Here is an 18,325-nt window from a genome sequence, read left to right as displayed (position 1 = left end):
CACTGCAACCTCTGCCTCCCAGGTTCAAGCAATTCTCCTGCCTCAGCCTCCCAAGTAGGTGGGATTACAAGAGCATATCACCGTGCCTGGTTAATTTTTTTATTTTCTTAGTAGAGACGGGGTTTCGCTATGTTGGCCAGGCTGGTCTCAAACTCCTGACCTCAAGTGATCCACCCACCCACTTTAGCCTCCCAAAGTACTGAGATTATACAGGCGTGAGCCAATGCACCCAACCAGGATTCATTTAGAATTCAGAATTTTTCTGGTTTTAAGAACAGTTACACAGTTCATATTCCATATACAATATAACATCCTCAGCAGAGTTTAGGGCAGCACTCCATAATCACACAATTTAGAAAGCAAAACATGAACACCTATATTAAATTTGATATATGAAGGTATAAACAGCCTCATATCAATTCATTCAGAGGAGTTCTGAAACCAAATGAATTATGAAAAATCTTCCGTTTTCAGAGTTTCTTGGATTTTGGAACCTTTAGATAAGGGAGTAGAAGCCTTTATCTTTCCATCTCCTTATCTCATTGTACTTCCAAAACAATATATTAGAATAGCATCAGTCTTGGATGAATCCAATTTGTTGCTATTTCCACATGTACACTAAGGCTTCTGAGAAAAGTTAGGGAAAACCAACACATCTGCAGATTGATCCCAGCATAAATTAATGATGTCTATCCTCAACCAGAACTTCAATGCTACATGATAATCTGGTTCCCCCCAATTATTACTCTACATATTCTGCACAATGACTATTTTAAACTTATCTATCATTCTCCAACTTTTGAACCCCATCTTCCCTTTCTTCATCAGAGTTGCCAGAGAAAAATACAAATAATCAGATTGGAACTCCCTCCTCACTTTTCTCCCACCAAAAAGATAAAATTATCTGTTCAATAATCCATTCTTCTCTTCTGTTACAGCAGACAAGTTGTGCCCTTTGTCACATAACTGCTCTCCCAACCCTTCCTACGGTTCCAAGAACCTTGTTTCTGGCTAGGCACGGTGGCTCATGCCTGTAATCCCAGCACTTTGGGAGGCCAAGATAGGCAGATCACTTGAGGTCAGAGGCCAACATGGTGAAACCTCCGACTACTAAAAATACAGAAATTAGTCAGACATGGTGGTGGGCGCCTGTAATCCCAGGTACTCAGGAGGCTGAAGCAGGAGAATCGCTTTAATCCAGGAGGTGAAGGTTGCAGTGAGCCAAGATCATGCCACTGCACTCCAGCCTCAGTGACAAAGCAAGACTCTGACTTGGTCTTGGAAAAAAAAAAAAAACAAATTTGATCAAGCTGTTTCCGTACTGGACATGTTTTAATGGCTTAGAGTGCATGTTAGATAAAAGTCTAGACTCTTCAATCATCTTATCAGACCTTACTTACTGGCCTTTCCAGACTCAACTCACGATATTAATGACTCAAACTCTTAGCTTCAGCTGTATTTAATGTGCTCTGCTCTCTCTTCTCTTCTCCTCTTCTCTCTCTCTTTTTCTCTCTCTCAACTCTGGTTCACAGCAGTTTCCTATATCAGAATTACCTGAGAGTTTGTAAAACACTGATTGCTGACACACCCCCAAGAACTTCTGAATCAGTAGATCAGAGGTAGGGCCCCAAGTAATGCCAAGGCTGCTGGTCCAGGGAATCACTGTATCATAACTGCTTAGTTATTCGTTAATCCCCTCTACACTAGGCTATGAAACCCTATAGGGGCAGAGATTCCAGCTTCCTTATTCATTGTTGTATAGTATCTAACTGTTCCACAGACTACATGCTAAATATATATTGATTTCCTTCATACATTTAAGATATTTCCAAAAATGTTTAAACTTTACAAATTTCCTTTCTGTAAAGGATATTTAAACCTTGTCAAGACAAATATAAAAGTTTCTTCTTTTCATTAGTCTCTATTTACCTTCTCTGAATCAAGAAATGCTTAAACCAAATATCAGGCATATATTATTTCGCAGCATTCCAACTTCTGACAACTAAGTAGCAACAAAGTTAAGCAGAGATATATGCAGCTTCTTAGCCCTTCCCATAGAAAAACACTACAAAAAAGTATAAATCATCTTTTTAAGCCACAATGTACTAAGATGAGTAAAACTGACAGATGTTCTCTAATGGTAGAGAAAAGTGCCCTGTCCTATGCCATTTCTTTTCTCTCAACAATTGAATGTAATATCATAAAAACGATACATATTTAATGACATAACTCGTTTCAATTTTATCATCTGTGAAATGAGGAAACTGGACTAACTTATACATAAGGTCTATTTCAGATTTAAAATCCTATACTAAGAGGATTCTGGATAAGAACTCTGTATTTCATGAATATTAGCAGCTAAATATTGAAAGAGTGGAAAATATACCAGGAATTAAAAATAGGGAGGGTATAATATGCCTGAGAAGAAGTGAGAGGAATTTCAATTAGATTTATGACAATAGGACTGAATTGATAGAGGAATTAAATCTCCTCTCTTATTGTTTGCAGAAAGCAATAGGTCAGGAGAATAAGCAGTGGAGACTCTTAAAGCATCTCCAATAGTAGTCAGAAGGGCAGTGTGACTGGGCTTTCCTACTTCTTCAGGAGCAAATAGACTCAGGCAGAAAACCCACATGGTTCAGAGAGAATCCAATTTAACTGCAATTGGACTGACTATAAGCCAATAAGATAGTCAGGGCTATAATGACAGAAAAAAAAATTATGGAACATAACAGGGAAAAATGTAATCAAAGGAGATGACCATTGATCTTCCACTGAAGAAGAAATCACCTCCCACTGGGGCAGATGCATGGGAGGTAAAAAAAAAAGAAGAGATAGAAAAGATTAAATGATGGGACATATCTGATTTTTGTTCTCAATATGTTTTGTTAATATAGTAACAATGGAAATAGAGGAAGTCATTATGAAGACAAAAGAAATCAGTAAAAGCTTCACTGAAATAGTTTTTTATTGCTACTTTAACAAACTGCTATAAATTTAGTGGCATAAATATACACATTTATTATCTTACAGTCCTAGAAGTCAGAAGTCCAAAATAGGTCTCATGGGACTAAAATCACCGAGAGGAAGGGGCTGTGTTTCTTCCCAGAAGCTCTAGGGGAGAATCCATTTTCTTGTCTTGTTCAACTTCTAGAGGCTGCCCACATCTGTTGGCTCATGGCCACCTGTCATCTTCAAAAGTCAGTAATGACTAGTCAGGTTTTTCTCACATGGCTGACACTCAAACTTCTTCCTTCCTCTTCCACATTTGATGACTCTTGTGATTACACTGAGCCCACCCAGATAATCTAAGAGAATCTCCCCATCTCAACATCTTTAACTGAAACACATCTGGAAAGTCCCTTTTGCTATGCAAGGTAGTAGCCACAGGCTCTCAGGATTAAGTAATGGATATCTTTGGAAGCCATTATTGCACCTACCAGAACAAACTGAAAAACAATTTCTGAATTAAAAACAGCAACGCAGGCAATGAAATGAAGTATAAAAATTCCAGAAAACTGAAACGGCAGGTAGAAGACAAGAAATTCACCCAACACTCAGAAGGGTCAGAGATTACAAGAACAGAAGAAAGAGTCAGAGATGCCAAGAACAAAAGAAAAGAAGGCACATATAGGAAAAAAACTCAAGATGCACCAGGAATCCAAGAAAGATTAGAATAAAGCTGAAGAAACACAGCTCCAAACAGAAGATAATTTTTTGCCTAAAAAGAAAGATCTCAGATTACTGATTTAAGTTTATATAGATTACAAAACAAAGTTAATTAAAAGCACCTAAAATGTAGGCGTATCTTGATGAGATTTTGGGATCTCAATGGTAAAGAAAAATTCTAAGAGTTTAGAGGAAAAAAATTAATTAATTAACAAGTCAAATATCTAAAGAGAAGAGAATCAGAATTGCTAAGAACAGACCCATTACACAGAGAAATTTTTTGAGATACACACTAACCACATTGATGTTTTCATATGAGGACAATAAAAAACAGTCATAGAAATGTGAATATTAGAAAGAATGTCATCTACATTTCATCTATACTTCCTTCCTAGAGAAAGTATATACATTATTTAAGTCATAAGAAAATAACAAACACACACACGCAATAAATACAAGACCCTGGCAGCAAGCATTAAAACCCACAGAACATGATTCTAAATAATTGTTCTTCATAGGGTTATAAAACATAAAGCAAATATCAAAAATAATTTTGAAAGAAGCTATACCTATTAATAAAATAGCAATTTAATAATAATCTGGGATTAAAATTACTTACTATATAGATAAAAACTCGAAATGGGGAAGCAGAATGTAAACGTATTAATTTTCTCTTATTAAGTAAAAATGAGACATGATTTAAATTTTAACAAGTTTTCAAAAATAAATTTAAATATGCTGATTCAAAAACCACTGAACTGAATAATTAACACACTAAAGCAGAATGGCAACGTTTTGTATGACTGAAGAAAAACAGAATGCAAAATAGGAGGGAATCATAAGCAATATACAGAATGACAATTTTGTAAAATTTATATAGGTAAGATTATAGATGATTTTCTTTTCATCTTTAGAAAGTAGCTCACATTTATTGCAAGAAATTTTGGGAAGAACAAAAATACACTCATACAAAGCTCAATAAGTACTTTTCTAAAAAGTTCATTATTACAAAATCCAAATCACTATAATTAGAAACTTCTCTTCAATAAGAAGTTATAACGGAATTTTGCCCTGCCCAAGAAACAAAAACATAAAGAAAGTAGCATTATTCCCAAATTAGGTTGTCCTCAAAACTGAAAAGAGAAGTTCATACTCATGCCCTTTCTCTCATCCACCAATTATTTTTTTTTAGGATGATAGGGTTGGAGGGAAGTAATCTCATTGGCTGCTCTATAGAGTAGATGTTCCAAATCTCAGAAATTTTCCTCATCTTATTGTGTAATCTCAAAATAAGTTATAACAAATCTGCCAAGCCTAAACTCTAAAGAGTCACATATGGTGTTCATCTTCACCATGCACTTCATTCACCCATGCACACATTCGTGAACATTTATAGGATACCAGGTTGGGCATGGCACTGCATTATTGCTTCTAGGGGTAGAACTGATGCACCCGAGTGTCTGCCTGGAGTCACTCACAGTATATTTGATGTGTTCTTTAATCTCTTGAAAGACAATTACATATTCATTAGCAGAAAGGAAAAGGGAACAGTTGGCATAAACTCCCATACTAGTAATCACACCACTGTGGTTTAGTATTTAGAGATTAATGTAAATATGTACTCTACTGAGATACTCTAAGGGAGACTGCAATCTACGCTGATAAAGAACTAGTAATATGTAGAGGTCACTACTTGCAGGGGTCTGTCTTGCAGACCCTGACTTAATGACGGATGAATAAAGTACACTCAGACAAAAATTTCTAGTGAATGAGTGGGCTATCAAACCAACTTACTTTCTCTACTTCTGTTAAAATACAGTAGAGTGAGCAGGGGCCTGATTTGTAGCTTTAGTTAAGTAGATCTCTTTCTGATTCTCATGTTCAATCAGCTCATTTTTTTCTTCAATAAATTCCAAAACTGTTCTGAATCTCAATTGTCTCATTTGTAAATTAAGGTAAGAATGAACTCTAAGATTTTTTAAATTCTTGTTCTTAAATTCAGAATAATCAGGCCTATTTTCTTTCTCCAAAAAAGATTAGAAAACAGCACAGAATTTATTTAAATTCCATTAAGTCTCTATTAACAAGAAAAAAATGTCCTCATCCTTCTTAGAGCTTCAAATTGGAAATTTTAAAAAGTGAGATGTGTTGTCACAAGAACTAGAAAATAGGCCACAAAACAATACTGATATCCACTAAAAATTATTTAAAACTAGAATTCTTAAACTTGCTGAAGAATATGCAACTAGTAAATTTCAGGTTTATCTGAAAAAGTACATAAAATGCTACTTATTATAGAATAATAATGTATATCAACGTGATGTTCACATATGCAAAAAGAAACTGTAGAACACATATATTGTTAAGTTGATAACAGTACTTTTTATCTATTATAGCCCATTGTCTACCATGCTGAGAAAAGGTACACATCATCATACTTGCCAAATTTGTAAAGAGAATTCTGTGTCAGTCCTAAGAGGAAGGAATGGAAAAATTCACTAAAAACACTAAGATTTGCTGGATAAAGTATAATAAATAGTCCTTAGATGCATTGCTAAGCTAAGAGGGAACTTAAAGGTGAAAGGCTATCTAGGCAGCAGATTGTCAGATATCATGGGGACAGGGCTTTAAATACTGCTGGGAAACAGATAAGCCCTTGGGCTTGACTGAGGCAGTGAGTTGGAATTGAGACCCACCCATCAAGCTAGCAGTCTCAAGATCTTCCTATCAGTAAGTGAATAGGTCAGAAAAAAAAAAATGGTATCTCTACTTGCACTAGGGAGAACAAGGAAGTTTTGTCTGAAGCTCAGGCTCCATGTTGGAAAATAAGAGGCCCTTAAGAAAATCATGACTCTAGGCCCATAAATCACAAAAGACTGGGATTTGAAGTTAGACTATCTGTCAAGTCTGAGAACCCACAGGAGAAGACATTAACACAAACCAAGGTCCTGAGTTTGTGATATCCCCATGCTCCTCCCACTCACCACCTAGCACTAGCAAACATCAAACTTCTCTGGAGGATGAGACCTCAACACAGCCACACAGGAGTCTCTCAAACCAGTCCCACTGAATATAAACTCATCTTCCAAAAGTTAAAAAAAAAACATAGGAGGATGCCACATGTGAGAATCTGCAGAACAGTCCACAGCAGGATTAGACCCAAGAATGTCAGATAATAAATGATTAAAGACAAAACTGAACAGATTGCATTCTCCCTTTTCCACCTCTATCAGTTCAAGAGTTATATATTGTTTCTATTCTTTAATGCTTAGTCTTAATATTTTAACATGCACACTTGACTTGAAGTCTAATGGTAATCCTCTTCCCTTATGTTTTCTCTCCAATGCCTCCACTCCCATCTTACAGATTACTGTGGCTCAACATTCTACTTCCATTTATTCTGAAGACTACCTAAATTACTTGCTACTACTTATTTTCCAAGTTTATTTGGTTACCCCACAAGAAGCCAGCAGAATCGTGTTACAAGAACAAAGAGAGTAAGAACAAGATAAATGATGAGTTAATCTAATTTAAGACCATAAACGAGAGTTTCTAAATAAAATGCAAGTAAATCAAATATATATCTTCATACACACACACACACACACACACACACACACACACACAAGACAGGGTGTGTGCATGTATGACTAAATGGGTTGTATGTATGTATATATATTTCTTATGACTAAATAGGGTTCATTCCAAAATGCAAAGATGATTTAACATTTAAAAGTTTGGTTACATAATTAGCCACTCTAACAAATTCAAAGAGAGAAAAAAAGCCAATGATCATCTCAAAAGACATGAAAAACGTGTTTGGTAATTTTTAATACACTTTCACGATATTTTGCCAATCTATAATTAGAAGATAATTAATTTCTTTAACTTACTAAAAGGTAGCTATCAAAATATAAACTAATTGTCATATTTAAGTGTTCACTTTTAAAACATATCATATTTAAATGTGACATTCCTGTCATATTTAAGCACTCGCTTTCAAAACAGAAACAGGGCCAGGTGCATTGGTTCATGCCTACAATCCCAGCACTTTGGGAGGCCAAGGCAGCCAGTTCACTTGAGGCCAGGAATTTGAGACCAGCCTGGACAACATGGCAAAACCCCATCTCTATTATAATAAAAATATGAAAAACTGGGCATGGTAGTGCACGTCTCTAATCCCAGCTACTTGGGAGGCAGAGGGATGAGAATTGCTTGAACCTGGGAGGCAGGGGTTGCAGTGACTGAAGATAGCACCCTGCATTCCAGCCTGGGCAAAAAAAAAGAAAAAAAAAGAATCAGAAAAAAACAATTTATTTTTACCCACATGTAATACAATCAGCTACATAGAAAATGCAAGACAACCTATAAACAAACTGTACTAAGAGAGTTTAACAAATTTTCTGAATTAATCATTGTGTCATATGAATTAACTGCTCCTACAAAAACACCAGAAAAAAAAATTCTAGTTATTATTTCAAGAAAGAACACATTTACAATAACAAAAGCTCTAATGTACCTAGGAATAAGTCCAACTTTACAAAAGCTTACAAGAAAACCTAAATAAATGAAGAAATTAAATATTTTGTGAATAAAGATGTAAAGATGTCAATTTTCCCAGAATCAATATGTAAATATAACATGATAAAATTAAAATCCCAAAGGCGTTTTTCATGGAACTTGACAGACTCCCTGAACATTAATATGAAAGCACAAAAGAACAACAATATCCAAGATAACTGGAAAACTAATAACTACATGCCTTATTGAATACTACATTTTAAGTGATGGTAGTTAGGACATTGTGATATTAGCATAGAAATACATAAATAGCTCAATGGAATAGAATAGAGAGCCTGAAACACACATATGATAACCTGATATGAGAGATACGATTTTACCCATCAACTGAAAAAATGACATATCTGTTCATTCTTGTAAAAATACTTAAAAACTTTACTTTTTAAGTATTTAAATTTTAAATTTTAGAAAAATTACTCTTTAAGTATTTAAAAATACTTAAAAAATTTACTTTCAACACAGAAATCCATTTCAGGCAACATGAATATATATATATATGTGTGTATATATATATATATATATATACACACATATCATAAGTAAATCTCTAAAATTTTAAGAAGAAAAGGAAAAAATATATTTATAAGCTCTGAAGAGGGGGATATTTCTAAATATGACCAAAATGCATTGATAAAACATGACTAATCAAAAATTTAAGACTTCCGTGCTGCAACATATAATGAGTGAAAAGAACAACTAAACTAGTAGAAACGTTAGAAACACACATAAGAAAGACTTTCTCTACAGTGAAACGTAAAGACTTCTTACAAATCAAAAAGGGGAAAGTCAAACAATCCAATAGAAAAGTAGCCACAGATATGAATAGGCAATTCGCAGAAGAGAAAACCTTAACAGCCAATAAGCACATTAAAAGAAAATTACATTTACAGGGAATCAGAGAATTAATTACAAACTGCAGCGAGATCCAATTTATTTTCATCAGATTGGCAAAAATTACCAATTTGGAAAATGTCAAGAGTCAGTGAGGTCAGTCCTACAGTGCTGGTGAAAGTAAAATTTAGTGTAATAGCTTTGAAAGACAGTTTGGCAAAATCTATTAACTTTGAACATGTTCATACACTAGATCAGAAGACTCTATCCCTAGTTAAAAAAAAAAAAAAAAAAAACCACACTTGTGCCTAAGGAAAGGCACAAGAATTCCAATTGCCACTCTTTTATAATATCAAAATATCAAAAGCAACACAAATATTTACCTGGTGAATGAATCACAATATTACCAGAAAGATACATTACAAAATATATATATTTGTAATTTGATATATTACAAAAATAAACAAAGTATAGCTTTATATATGCTAATGACAAAAGCAATTTGTGTAAGCATACAAGCAGTACACTATTTCTGTGAATATAAAAAACATGCAAAAACCAAGATGGCTGACTAGAGGCATATGGTACTCACCTCCTCCACAAAGAAGAACCGAAATAGCAGGTAGATAATCACACTTCAAATAGACCACCTAAGAAAGAGTACTGGAATTCAACAGAGAAGTGACAAGAAACACCTAAGGCAAGGAAGACGAGGGAAGCAAGGCAGCCTGCTGTTCTGGGACTCCGAGAAACCTGGAAAGGCTCCTCAATGCAAGGAAAGGGGAATTGATCCCCCAGTGGTCCACAATCCCACTGCAGCTTGCAATCCTAGCCACAGGAAAGCCCCTCAACCTACAAAAGCCCTGAGACTAATGTAGGGAGCTGTGTGGAGACCAAGCAACAGCATTACTCCAGAGATGGAGCTCATGCCATTCCCACCTTCCACCTCAGCATCTAGTCCTAAGCAGCTACAGCAAGGCACCATTTTGAGAGCCCAGCCCCCACCAAATTGTATCCTACCCGGGGCCCAACACCCCCATCTCTCCACATATCTGAAGCTACACTGACATCCCTGCCTGCAGCCAACACCAGAGCTGACTGCCATAGGCAGCAACTCTACTGCCCACAATAGCAGGGCTACAACATTTAAAAGTGCTCTGAGGAAAGGCTACTCTGCTTATGGCTGCCACCTGTCTATGGTTGCTGCCACTGAAAGCAACCCCGCCCTCCCCAGCAGTAGGACCACAGCACAGCCACTGCCTCCCCCACCAAGCATTCCCCTGAGGAATTGGGGATTACCCCGCCCCTACCTACCACACAGGCACACAGCACTTGGGGGCCTGAGGACACGTCCACCTGGCCCAGCCCCACTGTCTACACTCACTGCTCAAGCAGGCCAGTCAGGGGCCTGAGGATCACCCTGCCCCATCCACCACCACTGGCACCTAAGCATGCCTCCTGGGGGCCTGAGGACAGGCTCACCCAAACTGCCATTATCACCTCAGCAGGCACACAGCCATATGTGCCACCTGCAGGCCTGACAACTGGCCCTCCTAGTCTGTTGAAGCCACTGTCAACAGAGTATGGACCACTTGGGTCCCACAGGGTTGTCCCATCACTAATACTGCTATCTCCCACATCACACCTGACACCCAGAAGGACCTAAGGATCTACTCACATGCCTGGCCACTGCTGCCTCTCAGGCAAGCCTGGAGGCCCAAGAATCAGCTTGCCTGGACCTCTTATACTTGTATCAGCATATACCAAGAACAGACATGCTCAGCCTGCCACTGCCACTACTGAGGCTCAAGGACTGACCCATCTGACGTCCCATCCCCAGCAAATTTTTGCCACAGCCACCACAACCAACCACACCCTAAGCCACTTAAAAAGTTAGACACTACTAACGCATTTACACCCAAAGAAATTACATGCAGATTACACGATTGCATATACTCAGAGTCGAAGCCAAAGTGCCCTACCCAACCAACACAATAGATACATCTTCAGGAAAACATCCTCACCTATGAAAGCAAATTCACAAAACAGGACTTTTATATCAGATGTGCAAATTATCAACATGAGAACAAAAGAAACAAAAAAAGCAAGGAAATATGACAACTTCAAAAGAGACAATAATTCTTCAGCAACAGACCTGAATGAAAAAGAAACTTATGAAATCCAGGATAAAGAATTCAAAATAATAATATTTTTTAAAATAGTTATAAGAGAATTCAGATTAAACAATAAAAAGAAATCAGAACAAGTAGGATATGAATGAGAAATTTAGCAAAGAGACAGATATCATTAAAAAGAACCAAACAGAAACCTTGGTACTAAAGAATTCACTGAATGAAATACAAAATACATTCAAAAAGCTTAAACAACAGACGAGATCAGGTAGAACAATTTAAAATTTGAATACAGATCGTTTTAAATAACCCAGGCAGACCAAAAGAGGAACAAAAGGATAAAAAAAGAATAAACAAAGCTTATGTGACATATGGGACACAATATACTGATTGAATATTTGAATTCTATATGCTAAAAACTGCAAGAAAAAAAAATCAAGTCACTTATAAGGGAATGCTCATCAGACTAACAGCAGATTTGTCAGGAAAAACTGTACAGGCCAGGAGAGAATGGGATGGAATGACACATTCACTCAAAGTGCTAAACAGAAACACACACACACACACACACACACACACACACACACACACACACCTGCCAGTAAAGATACTATACCCAGCAAAGTTATACTTCATAAATGAAGAATAAATAATGTATTTCCAAAACAAGCAAAAGCTGGGGGAATTACTACTAGAACATACCTACAAGAAATGCTTAAGGGAGTCCTACACTTGGAAGCAACAGGATAATTTCTACCATCATGAAAGCACACAAAAGTGTAAAACCCACTGGTAGAGCAAACACACAAATGAGGAAGGGAAAGAACTCGTATGCTACCACTAAAGAAAACCACAAAACCACAATGATAAACAATAAGAAAGAAAGGAAAAAGGATATACGAAACAACCAAAAATCAATTAACAAAATGACAGGAATAATCCCTCACGTATCAATAATAACCAAGAATATAAATGGATTAAACTTTCTGCTTAAAAGATACAGACTGGCAGAATGGAGTTAAAAACGCTATCCAACTATATTGTTACCCACAAGAAACTCATCTCATCTGTGAAGACACATGTAGATTAAAAGTAAAAAGACAGAAAAAAAAAAAAAGTAAAAAGACAGAAAAAGCTATTCAATGCAAATGAAAACCAAGAATTAGCACAAGTACCTAAATACATATCAGATAAAGTGGACTTTAAAACAGTAAAAAGAGACAAAGAGGGTCATTACATAATGATAAAAGAATCAATCCAGGAAGATACAACAATTCTAAGCATACGCACCAAACACAGAAACATCTAGATGTATAATATTATTAGCTCTAAAGGAAAAGACAGATTCCAATATAATAATGTTTGGGGACCCCAAAACCCCACTCTCAGCATTAGGAAAAAAATTAACAAAGAAACATTGGATTTAAACTGTACTTTAGACAAAAATGGACCTAACAGACATTTACAGAACATTTCATCCAACTGCTATAGAATATAAATTCTTTGTATCAGCACATGGAACAGTTCCCAGAATAAATCATACAAATTTAAATAAAAATCATACCAATTATCTCCTCAGACCACAACAGAAAAAAACATCAATTACAAGAGTAACTTTGGAAACTATACAAATACATGGAATTAAAAAAAAAAAATACTACTGAATGACCATTGGGTCAAGGAAGAAATTGAGAAGAAAATCAAGAAACTTCTTGAAACAAATGAAAATTGAAACACAACATATACCAAAACCAATGGGATACAAACAAAGAAGTGCAAAGAAGAAAGTTTACAGCAATAAATTCCTACATCAAAATACTAGAAAGATTTCAAATAAACAACCTAACACTGTATCACAAAGAACTAGAAAAGAACAAAATCAAGCCCCAAATAAATAGAAGAAAAAAAATAATAAAGATTAGGGCAAAAGTTAATGAAATAGACTTAAAAAAATACAAAGGATCAACCAAACAAGAAGTTAGTGTTTTGAAAAGATAAAATTTAACTGCTAGCTAGACTAACCAAGAAAAAACAGACAACTCAAATGTAATTAGAAATGAAAAAAAAAAAAAGGCAGTACAACTGATACCACAGAAATGCAAAAGATCATAGACTATTATAAACAACTATACCCTAGCAAACTGGAAAACTAGATGAAATGAATAAATGTCTGGAAACATACAACCTACCAAGATTGAATCAAAAAGTAGAAAACCTTAACAGACCAATAATGAATAATGAGATTGAATCAGTAATAAAAAGTCTCCCAGCAAAATAAAGCCCAGGACTAAATGACTTCACTGCCAAATTCTACCAAACTTACAAAGAACTAACACAGTTCTCCTCAAAGGATTCCAAAATATCAAAAAGGATGGAATTTTTCCTAGTTTATTCTACAAGGCCGGCATTACCTTGATATCAAAACCAGTCAAGGACGCAACACACACAAAAAAAACTGCAAGGCAATATCCCAGATGAGCACAGATGAAGAAAAAAAAAACCTCAACAAAATATCAGCAAACTGAATCCAACAGCACAACAAAAAGACAATATACCACGTTGGGTTCAGTGGCTTACGCCTGTAATCCGAGAATTTTGGGAGACCAATGTGAGAGGATTACTTGAGCTGAGGAGTTCAAGACCAGCCTGGGCAACAAAGGAAGATGCCATCTCTACCAAAAATATATATATTTTTTATTTTTTTTAATTAAAATTTAATTTTAATTAATTAAATTAATTTAATTTAAGGCATAGTAGTGTGCACCTATAGTCCCAGCTATGTGGGAGGCTGAGGCAGGAGGAACCATTGAGCCCAAGAGGTCGAGATTGCAGTGAGCTATGATTATGCCTTTGCACTCCAACCTGAGGGAATTACAACTAGACCATACCTACAAGAAATACTTAAGGGAGTCCTACACTCCCTTAAGCATAGGTGACAGAGTGAGACTCTGTCTCAAAATAATAATAACAATAATAATGCACCATGATCAAATAGTATTTATCCCATGAATACAATGATGGTTCAACATAGCAAATCAATAAACACAATACATCATATTAACAGAATGAAGAACAAATACTATGACCATCTCAATAGAAGCAAAAAAAAAAATCATTTGATAAAATTCAACATTCCTTCATGACAAAAACTCTCTGCAAAATAGGCATAAAAGGAACATACCTTAACCTAATAAAGGCTATATACGACAAATCCACAGCTAACATACTGAATAGGGAAAAGCTGAAAGCCTTGCTTCTAAGAATTGGAACAACACAGGGATGCCCACTTTCACTACTCCTACTCAACATAATACTAGAAGTTCCAGCCAGAGTAATCAGGCAAGAGAAAGAAATAAAGACATCCAAATTGGAAAAGAGGAAGACAAATTGCACCCCCTTTGCAGATGACATGATCTTACATCTAGAAAAATCTAAAGATTCTTACATTGGATAAATTCAGTAAAATTAAAGGATACAAAATCAACATACAAAAATCAGTAGTGTTTTTACACACCAATTGTGAACTATCTGAAAAAGAAATAAAGATGGCAATCCCCTTTACAACAGCTATAAAAATAAAATAAAATATGTAGGACCAAATTTAACCACGGAAGGAAAAGACCTCTTCAAGGAAAACTATAAACACTGATGAAAGAAATTGAAGAGGACATAAACAAGTGCAAAGACATATCATGCTCCTAGATCAAAAGAATTAACATTGTTAAAATAATCATACTACCCAAAGTGATTTACAGATTCAATGCAATCTCTATCAAAATACCAGTATCGCTTTTCACAGAAATAGAAAAACAATCCTAAAATTTATACAGAACCAAAAACAAGCCTGAATAGCTAAAGTAATCCTGGGCAAAGAGAACAAAACTGGAAACATCACACTATCTTCAAAATATATCACAAGGCTATGTTAACGAAAACAGCATGGTATTGGTATAAAAACAGACATCTAGACCAATGGACCAGAATAGAAAACACAGAAACGAATCCCTGTATTTACAGACAATGTATTTTTTGACAAAAGCATCAAAAACCTGCATTAAGGAAAGAAACCCTCTTTAATAAGTGGTGCTGGGAAAACTGGATATTCTTACGCAGAAGAATAAAACTGGACCCTTATCTCTCACCACATATAAAAATCAGCTCAAGATAGAGACTTTATTAAGACTGCAAACAATAAAATTACTAAATAAAACATTGGGGAACACTTCGGGGCATTGATCTAGGCAAATATTTTAAGGCTAGGACCTCAAAAGCACAAATAACAAAAACAAAAACAGGCAAATTGGACTATTTTAAACGTTTTTAAATGATCAATAGAATGAAGAGGCAACTGGTTGAATGGGAGAAAATATTTACAAACTATTCATCTCACAAGGACTAATATCCAGAATATACAAGGAAGAAACTCAAACAAGAGTTTTTTTTTTTTTTTTAAAGCAAATGATCTCATTAGAAAGTGGGCAAAGGATATGAATACACTTTCTCATAAGAAGACATACAAATGGCCAACAGGTATATGAAAAAAATGCTTAACTTTCCTAATCAGCAGGGAAATGAAAATCAAAACCACAATGAGATATCATCTTACTGTCAGAATGGCTATTACTAAAAAGTGAAAAAATAACAAATGTTGGCAAGAATGTAAAGAAAAGGGAACACTTATACATTGTTGGTGGGAATGTAAATAGTACAACCACTATGAAAGACAGTATGAAGATTTCTTAACTAAAGAACACTAAAACCAGAAATTCCATATGATCTAGCTATCCCCCTAGTGGCTATTTATCAAAAAATAAAATAAAAATAAAACAGAAAGAGGAAGGAAGGGAGGAAGGGAGGAAGGGAGGAAGGGAGGAAGGGAAGAAGGGAGGAAGGGAGGAAGGGAGGAAGGGAGGAAGGGAGGAAGAGGGGAAGAGGGGAAGGGAGGGAATCATCCCAGCACTTTAGGAGACTGAGGCAGGCAAATTGCTTGTGCTTAGGAGTTCGAGACCAGCCTGGGCAACACGTCTCTACCAAAAATACAAAAAAAAAAAAAAAAAATTAGCTAGGTGTGGTGGTACACACCTGTAGTCCTAGCTACTTGGGAGGCTGAGGTGGGAGGATCACTTCAGCCTGGGGAGCAGAGGTTGCAGTGAGCTGAGATCACAACACTGCATTCCAGTCTGGGTAATAGAGTAAGACCCTATCTCAAAAAAAAAGAAGAAAGAAGAAGAAGAAAAAGAAATCAGTATATCAAAGTGATTCCTGCATCCACATGTTATCACAGCACTATTCAAAATAGTAGAGACATAGAATCAACCTAAGTGCCTATCAATTAATGAATAGATAAAGAAAATGTGGTATATATACACAATGGAATAATATCTGGTCATAAAAAAGAATGAAATCATGTCAGTTGCAGCAACATGAAAGGGAACAAAGGGTCATTATATTAAGTGAAATAAGCTAGGCACAGAAAGACAAATATCCCAGGCATGAGATCTATGAACATAGGACTATAAAAACTGACCTTATGGATAGTGAATGGAATGGTGGTTACCAGAAGCTGGGAAGGGTAATGGAGAGGTGAGGATAAAGAGAGGTTAGTTAATGGGTACAAACATACAGTTAGATAGAAGGAGTAAGTTCTAATGTTCGACAGCAGAGTAGGGTGACTATAGTTAATGACAATGTATAGTATATTTCCCAACTTGAAATGTTCCCAACACAGTGATATGGATAGGAACACACCAATGTGTTCCCAACACATCTCAACAGAAATAATAAGTACGTGAGGTGATGAATACCTTGAATAATCCGACTTGATCATTACACATTCCATGCATGTAGCAAAATATTACAAGTACCTGGTAAACATGTACAACTATTATGTATCAATAAATAAACCTACAGAAGCCTACTATATATTTTTTATGTTTTTCTCACATATGTATACATCCACAAACACGCACAGAGAGATGATAAATATCAATTAATGGCCTGGGCAAAGAGGAGGTTAATGGAATTAGGAAGGAGCAAAAAAGTCTCCAACTTTATCTGTAATTTCTGATTTGTTTTATTTACTAAGGCCAAAAAGATTTTGAAGAAATTACATCAAACTGTTAACATTTTACAAAGCTTGGTAATGGCTATGCTATTGCATTATAACTGTATGTATTTCATTGTGCTTAATATTTAAAAAAAAAAAAAAAAAAAAAAGGGAAAGAAAGAAATCAAATTCAGCCTGAGCCATTAAGAGGGAGAGGAAGAAAGGGGAGGGGATATTAGTTTCCTCATCTGTAAACAAAGAGAAAAACATCACTTTCTTTTATATGTTGAACCTTGAGAACTCAATTTCTGTGACATCTATTCTCCTGAAGCTTTTAATCAGGTAACCCAGAGGACTTGAACCTTCATAAACCAAATGCCATTTCTAAAATGCAGCCTTACTTGAACTAACAGATCAAAACAATAATTCATCCTGATGAAAATGAAAAATTATTTTCCATTATCCCATTTTGCTGAAAGGCTAATAACAATATATTTCGTTATGATCTTATTCCATTTCAATTTTTAAAATGGAATTTTATAACTATTTTAGTTTTTATTATCTTCTACTCCTTCCATTATTGTCCTCTTTCTATTATTACAAAACAGCTTATCTCTGCAAACTATGTTTTTCTATGACCAGCTAAGAGAAAGCTATAAACTGTACAATTTTTAAAAAGTGGCACTTAATATTTTAGATATTGAGAGCAATTTATTATAACAATTTTAAGGGAAAAAAAAAGCTAACTGTGCTCCTAATACTTCTGTGAGTAAATGTATTGTACTAGTCCATTTTCATACTGCTATGAAGAAATATCCAACACTGGGTAAATTATAAAGAAAAAGAGGTTTAATGGGCTCACAGTTCCATATAAGGGACGCCTCACAATTATAGCGGAAGGCAAAGGAGGAGCAAAGGCACATCTTACATGGTGGCAGGCAAGAGAGCATGTGCAGGGAACTGCCCTTTATAAAACCATCAGATCTCCTGAGACTTATTTACTATGATGAGAACAGCATGGGAAAAACCCACTCCCATGATTCAATTACCTCCACCAGGTCCCTCC

At 35.6% G+C, this 18,325-nt stretch overlaps 1 protein-coding gene across 7 annotated transcripts in view; it reads right to left on the bottom strand.

Moving 5' to 3' along the window:
• Positions 1-18,325, bottom strand: part of LPAR1 (lysophosphatidic acid receptor 1) — a 171,995-nt gene that overhangs the window by 69,617 nt on the left and 84,053 nt on the right. Inside the window, exon 1 of one of the 7 annotated variants that reach the window (XM_012439147.3) lies at positions 9,674-9,694. The exons of the other annotated variants lie outside the window; for them this stretch is intronic. The gene's annotated coding sequence lies outside the window, so the exon portion shown is untranslated. Of the gene's footprint in view, positions 1-9,673; positions 9,695-18,325 lie in introns of those variants that run through there. 7 annotated transcript variants of the gene reach the window in all.

Source organism: Aotus nancymaae, unplaced genomic scaffold (assembly GCF_030222135.1).
Source record: "Aotus nancymaae isolate 86718 unplaced genomic scaffold, 86718_ANA_hifiasm-v0.15.2.pri h1tg000003l, whole genome shotgun sequence".
Lineage (NCBI taxonomy): Eukaryota > Metazoa > Chordata > Mammalia > Primates > Aotidae > Aotus > Aotus nancymaae.
This window is presented reverse-complemented; position numbering and strand designations above follow the sequence as displayed.